The sequence below is a fragment of the Haliotis rubra genome, unplaced genomic scaffold (genome assembly GCF_003918875.1).
Source record: "Haliotis rubra isolate DU_JTF1 unplaced genomic scaffold, ASM391887v1 Scf79, whole genome shotgun sequence".
NCBI classification, from domain to species: domain Eukaryota; kingdom Metazoa; phylum Mollusca; class Gastropoda; order Lepetellida; family Haliotidae; genus Haliotis; species Haliotis rubra.
The window spans coordinates 1,553,521-1,567,500 of NW_025767512.1; the positions used below are offsets into that span (position 1 = coordinate 1,553,521).

The 13,980-nt window shown below is 41.7% G+C and overlaps 1 protein-coding gene and 1 long non-coding RNA gene across 2 annotated transcripts in view; one reads left to right on the forward strand and one right to left on the reverse strand.

Annotated features, from left to right (window-relative positions):
* The window catches only part of LOC124261165 (octopamine receptor beta-3R-like), a 41,522-nt gene extending 39,913 nt beyond the window's left edge, over positions 1–1,609 (reverse strand). The window contains exon 1 of the mRNA XM_046695496.1: positions 1,411–1,609. The gene's annotated coding sequence lies outside the window, so the exon portion shown is untranslated. The remainder of the gene's footprint in view (positions 1–1,410) is intronic.
* LOC124261167 overlaps positions 1,478–13,980 on the forward strand; it is a 16,306-nt gene continuing 3,803 nt past the window's right edge. The window contains exons 1-2 of the long non-coding RNA XR_006894267.1: positions 1,478–1,488; positions 9,229–9,231. This is a non-coding gene — a long non-coding RNA (uncharacterized LOC124261167). The remainder of the gene's footprint in view (positions 1,489–9,228; positions 9,232–13,980) is intronic.

Consider the following 13,980-nt stretch of genomic DNA (forward strand, 5'->3'; position numbering starts at 1 on the left):
GTAGATGTAGGTTGTAGAAGATCAAGTATCTCTAAAGAGATATCGTTTTGGTAGGTTTTGAGCTAATTGCTGATTGGTCAGTATTTTCGGACTACTTTCATCTCTTTTAGTTGTAAAGTTTAAAATGTAAACAAAGATGGCCGCCGCCAGTTGAGTTATTTTCTGTTCATGATTTGTTCTAACGTTTACTGCAAATGCTACCAAGAGATGGTGAAACGTATGCATTGCAAAATTTGAAGCAATAAGTGTTAGCACTACTTTTGTGCTTGTTTTTATGACGTAATGTTGTCACTCGTTCCGTCTTCCATCACTCTTGCTCATTTGGATGTATTCATACGCATATCTTCAAATGTTACAGGTGACGTTTAGTTTTTTGGGGGGTCATTATGGTATTCCTATTAGTTGGTGGGTCGTGGGGTAGCTTAGTGGTTAAAGCGTTCGTTCGTCACGCCGAAGACCTGGGTTCCATTCCCCATATGGGTGCAATGTGTGTAGACCATTTCTGGTGTCCCCCCGCCTTGATATTGCTGGAATATTGCTAAAAGCGACATAAAACTACTCACTCACTCCTACTAGTTGCGTTAGCCTGTGGTGATATGATTTTCGAAAATATAATCCAGAAGCTGGACGACATAACAACCAGATCAATATGGTTAGACATGAACGTTTAGTATTCATTCATAAGTAGGTGTGACAGTGATGTCGATGATGTAGCTGTAGTTGCTCAATTAATATTACAGCGCTACACAATTAAAAATGGAAATGTTTGTCAAGTTAGTCCAAATACCACCCTTAAAACTCTGAAAGACAATATTCTGGAGTATCCAATCTTTCGAAGATGCCAAAACGTTCACTATTACCTTTTATAGGTAATGCATTAGGCTTCCTGCTTGGAACAATTTCAGACAGAGATCTCAATGACATTAAAGCAATGTGAGCGAGAGGATGAGTGTAGTTCTATGCCACTTTTAGCCATATCCCAGCAATATCACGGCGGGAGACACCAGAAATATGCTTCACACATTGTACCCATGTTGGGAATCGAACCCGGGTCTGCGGCGTGACGAACGAACGCTTTAACCGTTAGGCTACTCCACCGCCCCTTACTTGAAGCTAAGGTTTAAACGTTTCCTGTGTGTTCCATAAACAAAGATGAACCATATCCAGTTGGTGTGCGGTAACATTCCCGGTGAAATTGTACGGATCAACAAACTTCTGATAACGGACATTCTATGAAATAATGTTCCGTCTCATTGTGGACGTTAACCACGGTAGACGCCCGCAATGTGAAGTGTCCGGATTGACGAGGTCATGACAAACACAGTGCAGATATATCGATAGAAATCTATAAATGGAATGACTGACACAGTTGCTAAATAGAATCTATCGGAATTAGAAATTAGGTCATACCTGGGATGCAATAGTGTTGTCCAGTTTTCTGATCGCTCTTCATCCATATCTGCCGAGACGTCACAGCCCATACATAACGTAACAGTTAATTCCTCCTCGAATAGCCGTGGACGATCTCACACTGGAGCGAGACGTGTGTTTTTGACTTGCGACCAAACAATCTAGTTCACAGAGCGCTTCAAGAACACGTGAGCGACAAGCAGGTTAGTGGGGGAGACGCGCCAGTCTGGTACTGGTACAGTACTAGTCACAAATAAGTGGCAGTCTCCGAAATTGCCTTAATTACATTGTAAGAATGCATTTCTCGGTAGTGATGGGTTTAGTGTATGCTCCAGTAAAAGTAGCGACGATGTTTGATGGGAGATATCATCAGTTGTACCATGCCCCGACTGCGGTCAATGTGATCTCAGCCGTGGTGTATTGTATTGAGATGTATCGACAGCAACTCTCTGATTGGTTCTTTGCAATTCTAGCCACGCCTACGTTTAACAAACATAACTGTCTGTCTTAAATGGATGTAAACTTTCTAAAAAGACAGCCAACATTTGCTTTACCTTTTTAATGATAATAATGACAACTTTATCGAAAACACGGTGATATCGGCAGTTTGTGAGAGAGTGATGTCAATTGTATCATCCCAGAGTTTAGCACCTTCAATTTCGTCAACTATTTGTGACAGTGTAATGTTGTCTATAGTATTATCCCACACTTCATAGACATGGGGGGAGGTGGGGTAGCCTAGTGGTTAAAGCGTTGGCTCGTCACGCCAAAAACCCGGGTTCGAATCCCCACATGGGTACAATGTGTGAAGCCCATTTCTGGTGTCCCCCGCCGTGATGTTGCTGGAATATTGCTAAAAGCGGCGTAAAACCAAACTCAGTCAGTCAGTCATAGACATGGCGGCAGGCTCAAACAAAATGAATTTAAATTCAAATATCCTGCGCAGATTTCGAAAAACGCTGAATGTGGTCATGGTACAAAGCAATTACTTCATCCAATCACTCGAGCTTGGTCGCAATACACCACGGCCTTGTCGCTGTTGATTGGTCGATGAATTTGCATCTCGGGATACTCCCTCCATATCGACCAATCACGAGCGACCAGGTGGTGTATTTGGATCAAGCTCTCGTATTAGAATGAAGTATAACTACTTCACAGATTAGATTCCATATTTCAAATTCACATTCAAGAAAGGTCAGCCTGCAAAAATTATACGAATTTTACTTGAAAATGCATAAAGCGTACAACATTCTTTAACCAGAAAATTTGAAAACGTTCCCAATGATTCACTGGCGTTCTAGCCAACTGTCTAAAATACAGAACACCAGTTGTCTCGAAGTAAATCCTGTCATATGCCGTGTCGAACGTAGGACAACTCGAAGTATTTAGGTTGGTCCCGTCAACTTCGACACAGCGGTGTGTGACTGTGATAGCTGTTTTGTAGCTGTTGCGTTGAAGAATAATCACCCGTAAAATCAGGTTTAGAAATGATCTTCAGCAATCCATGCTTGTCGTTAGAGGCGACTAACGGGATCGGGTGGTCAGGCTCGCTGACTTGGTTCACACATGTCATGGTATCCCAATTGCATAGACCGATGCTCATGCTGTCAATCACTGGATTGTCACTGGATTACAGAATATCGCCATATAGCTGGAATATTGCTCAGTGCGGCGTTAAACAACAATCAATCAAGTTGACACATCACCAACATGGCCTGTCTGGATGGCGCATGCCACGAGTTGCCAGACAACTTGGTGTTCATCACTCCACAACGGTACAGGCTTCGGGAACGTCATCTGCTGAGCAACAGGTGATCGTCTACGAAGCTGCCAACCGCTTGACGTCGGTATGTGGTGACGAATTATAGATAAGTGCAACGAACGACTTACATGACGCACGCAAGATCAGGCAGCGGTCATTCCCGTTACTGGATGTGATCCAAGTTAATGTGACCTTGAATCCAACATGCTGCGGATTTAATACTGAGTATGTTTAGTTTTACGACGCTTTTAACAACATTACAGCAATAATACGGCGGGGGGCACCAGAAATAAGCTTCACACATTGTATTAATGTGGGGAATCGAACCCGGGTCTTCAGCGTGACAAGCGAACGCTTTAACCACTAGGCTACCCCACCGCCCCGGATTTAATACTGAGCAAGAAGATACAAATTTATATGTTTCACTAATAAGATAATTCCGTGTAATAGTATGGTACACTAATCACTGTACATTTGAGATTATTTTGGAGTTGAGAGTATATAGGCTTTTTATCACGAACTAGAAAGGTGGTTAATGAGCATGGGGCCGAAGTGAGATAAATGCCCAGGTCATCTGCGGATAAATATTTTATAAAAATAGGTCAAGTAGGAACTACTTTCACAAACATAGCGTCACTCTTGTCTAGCAACTAGTGAGTCAAAAATGGCCTGGGGATCTGGACAGTATTACTTAAATAACAGACAACTGGTCACTTAAAAAAACATTCCCGGTCAAGAGAACTGATTATAAAGGACACATTGAACGACACCTTTGAACTGACATTCCAACATCAAAACCACCTCGCATATTCCCTGGGGTGGTTGGGTAGCCTTGTGGTTAAAATGTTCGCTCGTCGGCCGATTCGGCCCCGTTCGATTCCTCACATGGGTACAATGTGTGTGTGAAGCCCATTTCTGGTGTCTCCCGCCGTGATATTGCTGTAATGTTGCTAAAAGCGGCGTATAAACATACTCACTCACTCGCATATTTCCGTCTCGGGGGCAGACAAATTCAATGTTTTGTTTTCCAGAAAATGACAAATATTGAAGAAATCCTAGAGATAAATGAAACTAAAACATGGCCAAAATTGTAACACCATGAATGTTGTCAATGTATTTTCTATCAAACAAGAATTTTTATCTTGCCTCACACATAAATGTTGTTTTCTGATTGGCTGAGCTCTCTTCTATTATTTTCAATGTACCCCGCTTACAAGTGAGTAACATTTTCTATGTACCCCGCTGGGAATGCCGAACTCATTTGGTACTTCGTAGTAGTAAGTCTTTATCTCGAATAACATTGAATCACGTAAGATCTACGGAAATTGCCGATGTTTTGCGAATGAAAATCGATAGAAGGGAGATAACTCTAAATTTGTTTTTCTTGTCGTCTTGTACTCCATACTATAATCCGCTACCCGCTCTTCAAACAGTTCAAAATTACCACTGAGGTGTTCGGTAAGATAAATACGTTGTTCACTGGTCCCTCGGGGCCCATGGGTTGATGTGTCTGGTGAACATCACAGCCCATGTCCCCCTCGAGACCAGTGAACAACTAATAATATATGTCCTTAGTACTTATAATAACCGGATATTAATGAATATATTACAGGAAATAAAACAAATTACCACAAAGTTGAATTCGCTGTACCTGTTTCATATTGGTTTTTTTCGTTTACTTATTGTTTATTATTTGGATCTTGCAGTTAAAAAACATAATTTGTAATTGTTTGTTTGTTGCTTAGCTCCACATTCAGCAATATTCCTGGTATATGACGGCGGTCTGTAATCAATTGAGTCTAGACCAGACAATCCAATGATTGGCATCATGCGCATGGGTCTATGTAATTGGGAAACGATGACATGTGTCAACCAAGTCAGCGAGCCTGACCACCCGATCCCGTTAGTCGGCTCTTACGACAAGGAAGAGTTGCAGAAGACCAATTCCAGCCAAGATCTTCACGGATTGTGGTCTATTTTAAGTGAGGGGGTTTTACGCCGCTTTTAGGAATATTCCAGCAATATCACGGCGGTGGACACCAGAAATGGGTTTCATATAGTGTACCCATGTTGGGAATCGAACCGGGTCTTCGACGTGACGAGCGAACGCTTTAACCACTAGGCTACACCACCGCCCTGTGGTATATTAAACAAGGCTGAGATTCATAAACTTAAAAAAAGTTTATGATCACAGTGCGAAGTTATTGTAACTAATTTATGACTCCAAATCGTAAGAGATATCTGTGAAGGATAACATCGACATAGAACAGTGTTGCTGGTTTAAAAGGGCCCAACAACATTTTTAACCCCTGAAACTCAATTTAGGGTCACGTGTCAAGGGGAGACAACTTAAACTAATTAAGCATTGATTATTGACGCCAAACGCCGATATACTGAAGTTTTACTCCAAAAAAGGGATCAGAAGACAATGTTTACTATTTTAATGCGACCAGCTTATATCACCACGATGCCCGTAAGGCAAACATTTTGTAGTTCTTGTACGTCTTCCTCATCAATGCCGTCATCGTATTCCAACATAGAAGATATTATTTTAGAAAATTTCAAACAAATGTTTCCGTTGCAATTACTCATGACTGAATGAGAATCTTAATTGTGTTATCGGAATGTTATGTTCTGAGCAATATGCCCAGCCCAACTATTCCCAGGATCATCTGTTTATTCGTCATCTACACCAAGAAATGATTTTAAGGGATCTGTATCACGCTTCAAAGAAACTCATCTGTCAGAATACGAAACTGGGAGTAATTAGAACTGACAGTTTCCATTGTTGGTTCGTAAACATAAAAATACTGATCGCATCATGTTTCTGTTCACCAAGCAAACACGGTCTGTTTTTGGTGAATCATGTAAAAGGCCTCTAAAAGATCAATCATACACATTGCGGTCGAGTGGATGAAAGGAAAATACTCAATTAAAAAAGAAATGATGCAGCAGAATATGTGTAAAACAATCCACAGAACTTTCATTGCTTTGACATTAACTATGTGAGTGAATGAGTTTAGTTTTACGCCGCACTCAGCAATATTCCAGCTATATGACGGCGGTCTGTAAATAACCGAGTCTAGACCAGACCATCCAGTGATCAACAACATGAGCATCGATCTACTCAATTGGGATACGATGACATGTGTCAACCAAGTCAGCAAGCCTGACCACCCGATCCGATGGGTTACTGAAGATCAATTCTAACCGGATCTTCACAGGTACTATGTAACTGCTCTTTTCGGGTACATGTAGTAAGTTCGGGTACATGTAATAAAAATAAGTCTCATCAATTGTGGAGACCGGGCTGGAATAGTTCCCCGGTTCCCAGTTGTGTGGAATGTTGCTCATGGTATCAACCACCGGTTTGACTGGTCCAGACGAACAAGTCAGCGATAGCCCTGCTGGACAATGGGCGAACCAGTGATTGAAGATGTGAATGACCTCCATTGTATCCATGTAGGAAATCAAACCCGGGTCTTCGGCGTGACGAGCGAACGTCTTAGCCACTAGGCTACCCCACCGCCCCCTTTTCTCCTAGAGATGTAGGCCTCCATACATCGTTTCAGTGTAACTTTTTCTTTATATCTCGAGTACATATGAAATATAGTTAACTAAACTAAATATATGCTAAAGTTAACATATGTTAGCTATCTGAAAATATACAACTTGGATGAAACAATCCATTACATCTGCATTGAAAAGGAGCCCTATGGGAGATGAGAACTTGGACTGAGAAAAATCTAGACTTACTTCATTTTGGGCTAAGACCTAAGACATAAGATTGCATACACTACATTCCTTCGTCATCAGTAGCATGTCGTACGACAGTAACAAATGGCTATTTCAGTCGGTTAATTCAATTAATCCGTGCACAACTCCCGGGTTCAAATGTTATAGATTCACGAACGTTATACGAATCCTACCGTTGACTGACATTGAAGGCAAACTCTTAGACTCAGAAAATATATAATTTAAACAATAAGCGCACTTAAATATAAGATTTAAGCTTTATAGTCAGATGTGGGATTTAGAACCTGAGGATAAGCTAGACTTGCTACATTTAAGGCTTGTGTCCAACAGAAAGGGCTGGGCGGTAAGGAAAATATTATTGTTCCCGGACTGTGAGACAAGGTTAACTAATACTGTGGCGGAGGAGAAGGAATAATGTGGCTCTTTTAGTTAATTTCTGGGCGGGGTGTGTAAAAGAAGTCGGGGGTAATAACGCGAACTAATAATTATTCATCAAATTTATCTAATAAACTATTCTGACGTGACGCTATTGTTGTAGATTACTCTGAACGTGGTTATCAGTGGCTATACCCTAATTCAACGTGACATCGTGCATTGTCCGTCCCCTTGTCCACGGGTCCCGGGGCGGTTGGGTAGCCTAGTGGTGACAGCGTTCGTTAGCCTCTCCGGAGACCCGGGTTCGATTCCCCACATGGGTACAATGTGTGAAGCCCATTTCTGGTGTTCCCCGCCGTGATATTGCTGGAATATTGCTAAAAGCGGCGTAAAACTAAACTCACTCACTCACTCCACAGGTCACGCCGGCGTGTTGCCGTCGGTCACCGCGGCCCCAATGCAAGGAGAGCCTCTGGGGCTTCCTTTAGTTTGTCTCACAGTCCCTGAACCACATTATTTTCCCTACTACCAAGCAATCCCTGCAATGCTAAAGCCCTAAATGAAGCAAGTCTAGATTTCCCCTCTCACTTGGGCTCCTTTTCAATTTAAATGGGTTCACTTGTTACTTTCAATATTAATATTTATCATATATATTCAGAGAGTAGCGTTAGTCTAGGGATTCCTTGACCATCAAACTGGAACACGAACGAACTTTTCCGAAGACAGGCGTGACTTTAAATAAGTACTCATGGGAAAAATGGTGTCGAATAGCGACTGAAGTAATGTGAAAGTGGAATGCATAAGAAAAGCAAGATTTATGGATGTCAACAATAACACTGAAGGAGCAAGCATACACTCCGAAACGTCGTGTTATTCACAATAAAGAAGTTGACATACATAAACCTTGCTTTTCTCATGGGTCTTTTATTTTCATTGGCGGTGCAGCCATGATTACAAACTCTACATTAATGTACTTTCATTTTTGTTGAGATAGATATACATCTTGGTAAACGTCCTTTTGCACGAGATGCAGGTGGTGTCCATGCCTCGTAATTATCACGTCAGATAAAAGTTTGAAATTTGAAAAAAACACCTTTTATTCTGAACCAATCCACTCAAATCATCCATATTTACCCATTTTGCCAACTGGTTTAGGCTCTTGCTCGTAACCTCAAAAACCTGATCACCCAAAGTGTGACGCCTTTTTCTGGTGCTCTCTTTGTAATGTGGGATGAGTAACGCTAAGGGACCGTTCATAATTTTTTTCTTTTGTCTGTGTGTGTGTGTGTGTGTGTGTGCGTGTGTGTGCGTGTGTGTGTGTGTGTGTGTGTGTGTGTGTGTGGAGATTGTGATGATTTATAAGGAGATGCATGCACAATCATAGGCAGATCTAGGGATTTTCAATGTGTGTGTGTGTGTGTGTGTGTGTGTGTGTGTGTGTGTGTGTGTGTGTGTGTGTGTGTGTGTGTGTGTGTGTGTGTGTGTGTGTGTTTCCCCGCCCCTCCACCCCCTTCTGGATCCGCCAGTAACAATGTGGTCCCTTAACGCGGTGTAAACCACACTCACTCAGCGGTCATAGCGACTGAGCGCATTATTCATATGAAACACAAAATACCCTATGTACCCTTTGGGAAAACAAATGTAACTGTCATAAAAGTGTAGTGTTGATCTAGACTTTTATGACATTCTCTAAAACAAAAATAAAACATTTTCCAATTACAGCTTCCAGGAGGTCTGGCAATGCGAGTATTGACTGATTTTATTCTGGTATCCCTCTGGAATAACAAGTATTGACTGAAACTCATGACATTATAAGACCAGGTCAATCTGACCTAACGTTTCTGAAAGTTTCAGTATAATGTCAAGACGTATACTGTCGGGATATTTTGACAAGGAATACATATTCTTATGTTGCCAGCGCGCAGGGTGTGTGATTTTTCTATGCATAATGATATTGTTCATTAGGCGGAAATACCGTTTACTTACAATTCAATTTTCAAGCCAAAGTTCCATCGCCAGTCTCTCCTGGAATTGGAGTGAGTGAGTGAGTGTGATGCCATTTTGGACAATAGTCCAGTTATACCACGACGTGTCGGAAAGTTCAAAACGATCAAGATTTCAGACGTCTGGCAGTTTGAAGAAGCCAGAGCACGGTACGGTACCGACAAACTTGGAAACATAATAGCACGAACTCTGATTCAAACCCATGAGCTCAGATTTTGGCAGCTTGCGGCGCCATAGTGACCGTACCCCTTCTGCTGTCGGACGAATGAACACAAGTTCCCAAGTTATTCCTAACATGTCCCCGGGGGGCAGAGAGGCCATCAATCGGTTCTGTCGTACATCCGTTGTTCATGTTGTGTTTGTATCGATTAACGCTAAGTGCGGGAGACTCAGGTGGGTTGTAGTGAAAACGAGGCCCATTAAGGATCCAATCTGAGGTTTTACTGTCTGTGTGGCTCTACATTCCATGTGCTATCTGCTCTTCATACCGTCATAAACACCGACTGAAGTGACAGAGAAGTACAGAAGTCACAGAGCCTGATCGCCCGATCCAGTTAGTCGCCTCCTTTTCGACAAGAATATGTCGCCCGTTTTGAAACGAAATATACATTAAGTTTGTTACAGGAGCTGTTGGGGCGGTGGGGTAGCCTAGTGGTTAAAGCGTTCGCTCGTCACGCCGAGGGCCCGGGTTCGATTCCCCTCATAGGCACAGTGTGTGAAGCCTACTTCTGGTGTCCACCGTCGTGAAATTGCTGAAATATTGCTAAAAGCGGCGTAAAATTAAATTCATTAATTCATCAAATTGACCAAGATATTATAGGCTTTACCTTTGAACTTTAGTACGTCCTTTAGAATAATCTGTTAAGACATGTTTACAACTAGAACTAGTAATTGAAGTAATGAGGTAAACAGTGCTAATCCCCACAATATACTAGATCATCTACACTTGCAGTTAAAAACACAAACCCACTCACTCAATACTGGGGAATAAAATTAGAAAGGTCTGTCGGGGGATGAGAAACACAGAAAATAAAAATGCTGCCCATATAGCCTAGTACTAATGAATAAGGAGCTCTGATGTATAAGATAATGGAACAAGGCGCATGGTCAAGATTCGTCCTGGGCAGTGGCTACAGCCCTGGGACACATATTCTACAGATACAACAGTATATATTAAACTCTGTTTACAATTTCGAAGCTGTTGTCATTACTCAGTCTCCTACCCAGAGTTCCATGCGGTCAACATATTTCTGCCACAGCGAGTGAGTTTAAATTTACGCCGATTAGCAATATTCCAGCAATTTTACGGCTGAGGACACCAGAAATGGGCTTCACATACATTGTACCCATGTAGAGAGTCGAACCCAGGTCTTTGATGAGCTAACGCTTTAACCACTGGGCTACTCCATCGTTACCCTACAGAGAGCTAGCGTCATGCACATCACAGTCCCAGTTATATATAGTATCATATCTATATGATTAAGCCAAACAGTATGTAAAACATAACCAAAGACGTGCATTAAGCCAGATTGTTTGATTTTTTATTACAGAACAAGAAAAGCATTTTAAAAGGCAACGTTGGAGGCACCTGAATAAATTAGGAAATTTAATGAGAAGGACGTGAGATGGTTTAGGGAGTGAAGATGATTTCAAGAGCATAACGATGACTATACTTAAGTATATTAGAGACTTGCTTCTATTTAGAGATCGATGCTCGCATCGCAAATACGGTACTCTCATCTCCAGTATACGGCATTTCATGTCAAAAGTCTTTGTCATGAAATAGTACAAGTGTGCTCTATTCCGTATGAAATTGTTTTGAATTGAAAGTGTATCAGTTTATTAACGTTTTTGATAGTAAAACACAGAATGAGTTTATATTAGAGAGTTATAGGAAATCCGATTTCCGCATTAACATGAAGTAAAGCGGGACAATTATTTCGTATTACCCATGATCACGTGGCTCCTTATTTGCTACAGCTATGTTCATTGGTCATTTGAAATTACCAAAATACAAAGAGAATAAGAATCATTGGATGAAAGTTCATTTGGAATAATCCAAGCGTATGTTGTAGAGAGAAATTTCACTTGAGAGACAAATTCATCCTGTTTAAAAGGTTGGAGGCCTTTGCACCTCCAACCAATAAGCGCGTTTGTTTATAAACAATAGGAAGCCATGTGGCAGTGATGTTTGGCCATTACTCTGTGGAAGTGCTTGACTCGGAAGGACAGTTGGAGAATATAGTGCCCTATTTACACGCGCTTTATAGATTGTGTCAGACGTTTGCCTTGATTGTTAACATGAAATATTAGCCATCAAATGTTGCTGGGATCGCTTCATCTGTTATCTCTACATGGTACTGAGACCAGCTGCCAATTATCTAAACACAAGTTCAAGGCCGATGTGAGTGTTTGGGCTCGAAACTTCCGGTGACCATTGTTGCTAATCCTTCCTGGAGTGCTAAAACCTTAAATGAAGCAAGTCTAGATTATCTCAGGGGATGAATCTTCCATCCCATTGGTGTGCATTTTCAATATAAAGAAAGAATTATTTCATTCTGTAAACATTGTGTGTAGTTAAGGACTAAAGGGGCAGTGGTCCAGAGCTATTCAACCGGTACTGGGCAGCTGTCTGCCTTGGCAGAAAAGCAACAACCAGTTCCGGGGAATTGCTCTAGATCAGTGTCCCTTAAAGAGGCTAAGCGTTAGTCTACATTGCTCACAGCGGTCACTGCGGTGGATCAAGGCTGGTATCTGAATCGGTGACAGATGGTTTGTCGAGTCTTTGTACATAGAAACCGAGGAATTTTATTGGGACATGACGCCAGTTTCAAATTAAGGACGGTAACTCTAATTGGACTTCACTGTTCTTTCAGAACATGATAGGGCCCGTAAGTAGGTCACGGCACTTCGCGAGACCTTTGTACTTCCGGTGACAAGCAACGTTTTATACCTTGTCAAATGGACGCTTGGTTGTCAGTTGACAGTAAGGAACCGATAATCCTTGCAGGAATAACAAATGTCCGATCTAACCATCCCGTAATTAGCCAACTATTACGACTGTCAACAGCTGTGACAGTCAAGCATGGTTGTAGACTTGGTCCGGTCTCGTCATATTTGGCCGTCGCGCAAAATGGAACCAGAACTGGTTCTTGAATGTACGTTTGTCACCGGAAATCCGGTGGGCCCCGTCTCGCATATCGCAGGTTGGCGCGCGTAAAGGGAGATGGGAACCAGCTTAGTGCTAGATGTAGCGCAGCGCGAGACTTGGTGTCACGATAGTTTTCTGCAAAACTTTTCACTTTGAGATTCTTTCTTCACTATTCAGCTACAGCTTCATAAAACACACGACCAAAACATTTAACAACACGCAAATTGACGAATAAACATTGAAGTGAATTTCTGCTTTGTTTTTTATGTACTGTTCACTACTGGGAAAACTATTCAACTATTAAGGTTAAATAGAACGTTAACACAACGTAAAATACGTTAGCATCAAATAACGTTAACCTTGTGGCGACGTACAAATGACGTATCACAACGTCAGGCTACAACGTTGTGACAAATTGTTTGCTGGGTATTAACCTTTTAATAATCAATTTAGGCATATTAACCCTTTAATAATTAATATAATAATAAGGCCACTTACATAGCGCTGAACTCCACGCCGCAGGGGCATCCTCTTAACGCATACAACACGATGGACATTTTTACCCCGGATAACCCAAGCTGCCTGTGAGGTTAATATATAGTCACATGACTTATCCCACCGGGTACCCATTTTCCGCTGGGTGAACAGAGACAATTTTGAACAAACTCAAATGCCTAAGGTGAGATTACATGGGTGGTTTGTTGTGGTAACTGGATGCGAACACCCGTGTTCATTCAATAGAACACGTGTTTCAAACGTTCAGGGCCCCCCAACACCCGTGGCGATACGGGTTCTAATTGGTCTACAGCAACCCATGCTTATCGTAACAGGCGACTATAACGGGATCGGGTGGTCAGGCTCGCTGACTTGGTAAAACATGCCATCGTATCCCAGTTGTTTAGATCGATGCTTATGAATTTAATCATTTGATAATCTGGTCCAGACTCGTTCATACCTCTGGAACATTGCTGAGTGCGGTGTTAAACAACTTACCAACCAAACCAAACCGAATGCGGGATCAAATTAACCACAAGGCCACGCGCTGACACGTGATCTGATTGATTTACGTCGCAAATATGACCAATTATCGTTTCCTTATTTTGAACACGTAAAACAAAATACTAAGGACACATGCACTCTCCTTTCTTTTCAAAGCGAGTGTATTCTAAACATAGAACATTTAATTGGTTTGTCATTTTCTTTATTGCTGCCTACCGAGCCAATCGTTCCCCTCCCAATTTCCCATGTATCATAAACCATCCGTAAAGTCGAGTTGTATAATTATTTCCATCAGGAAATAGTGACAGAATGCTGTTTGCGATTGTTAATATATTTATGAGCAATAATAGACGGTTGTTGTTTAGATGCATGTTTTTTGCTGTATTCTGGAATGTAGGTAAATATGTACTAGCTGTGACCAACATATCGATACACAGAGACCGCAACAGTGGTCTGCTGTAAGTGTGAAACTGTTTATATATATGTAGTGTAACTCAGGGTAGTAGTCGCTTTGGGGAGTTGG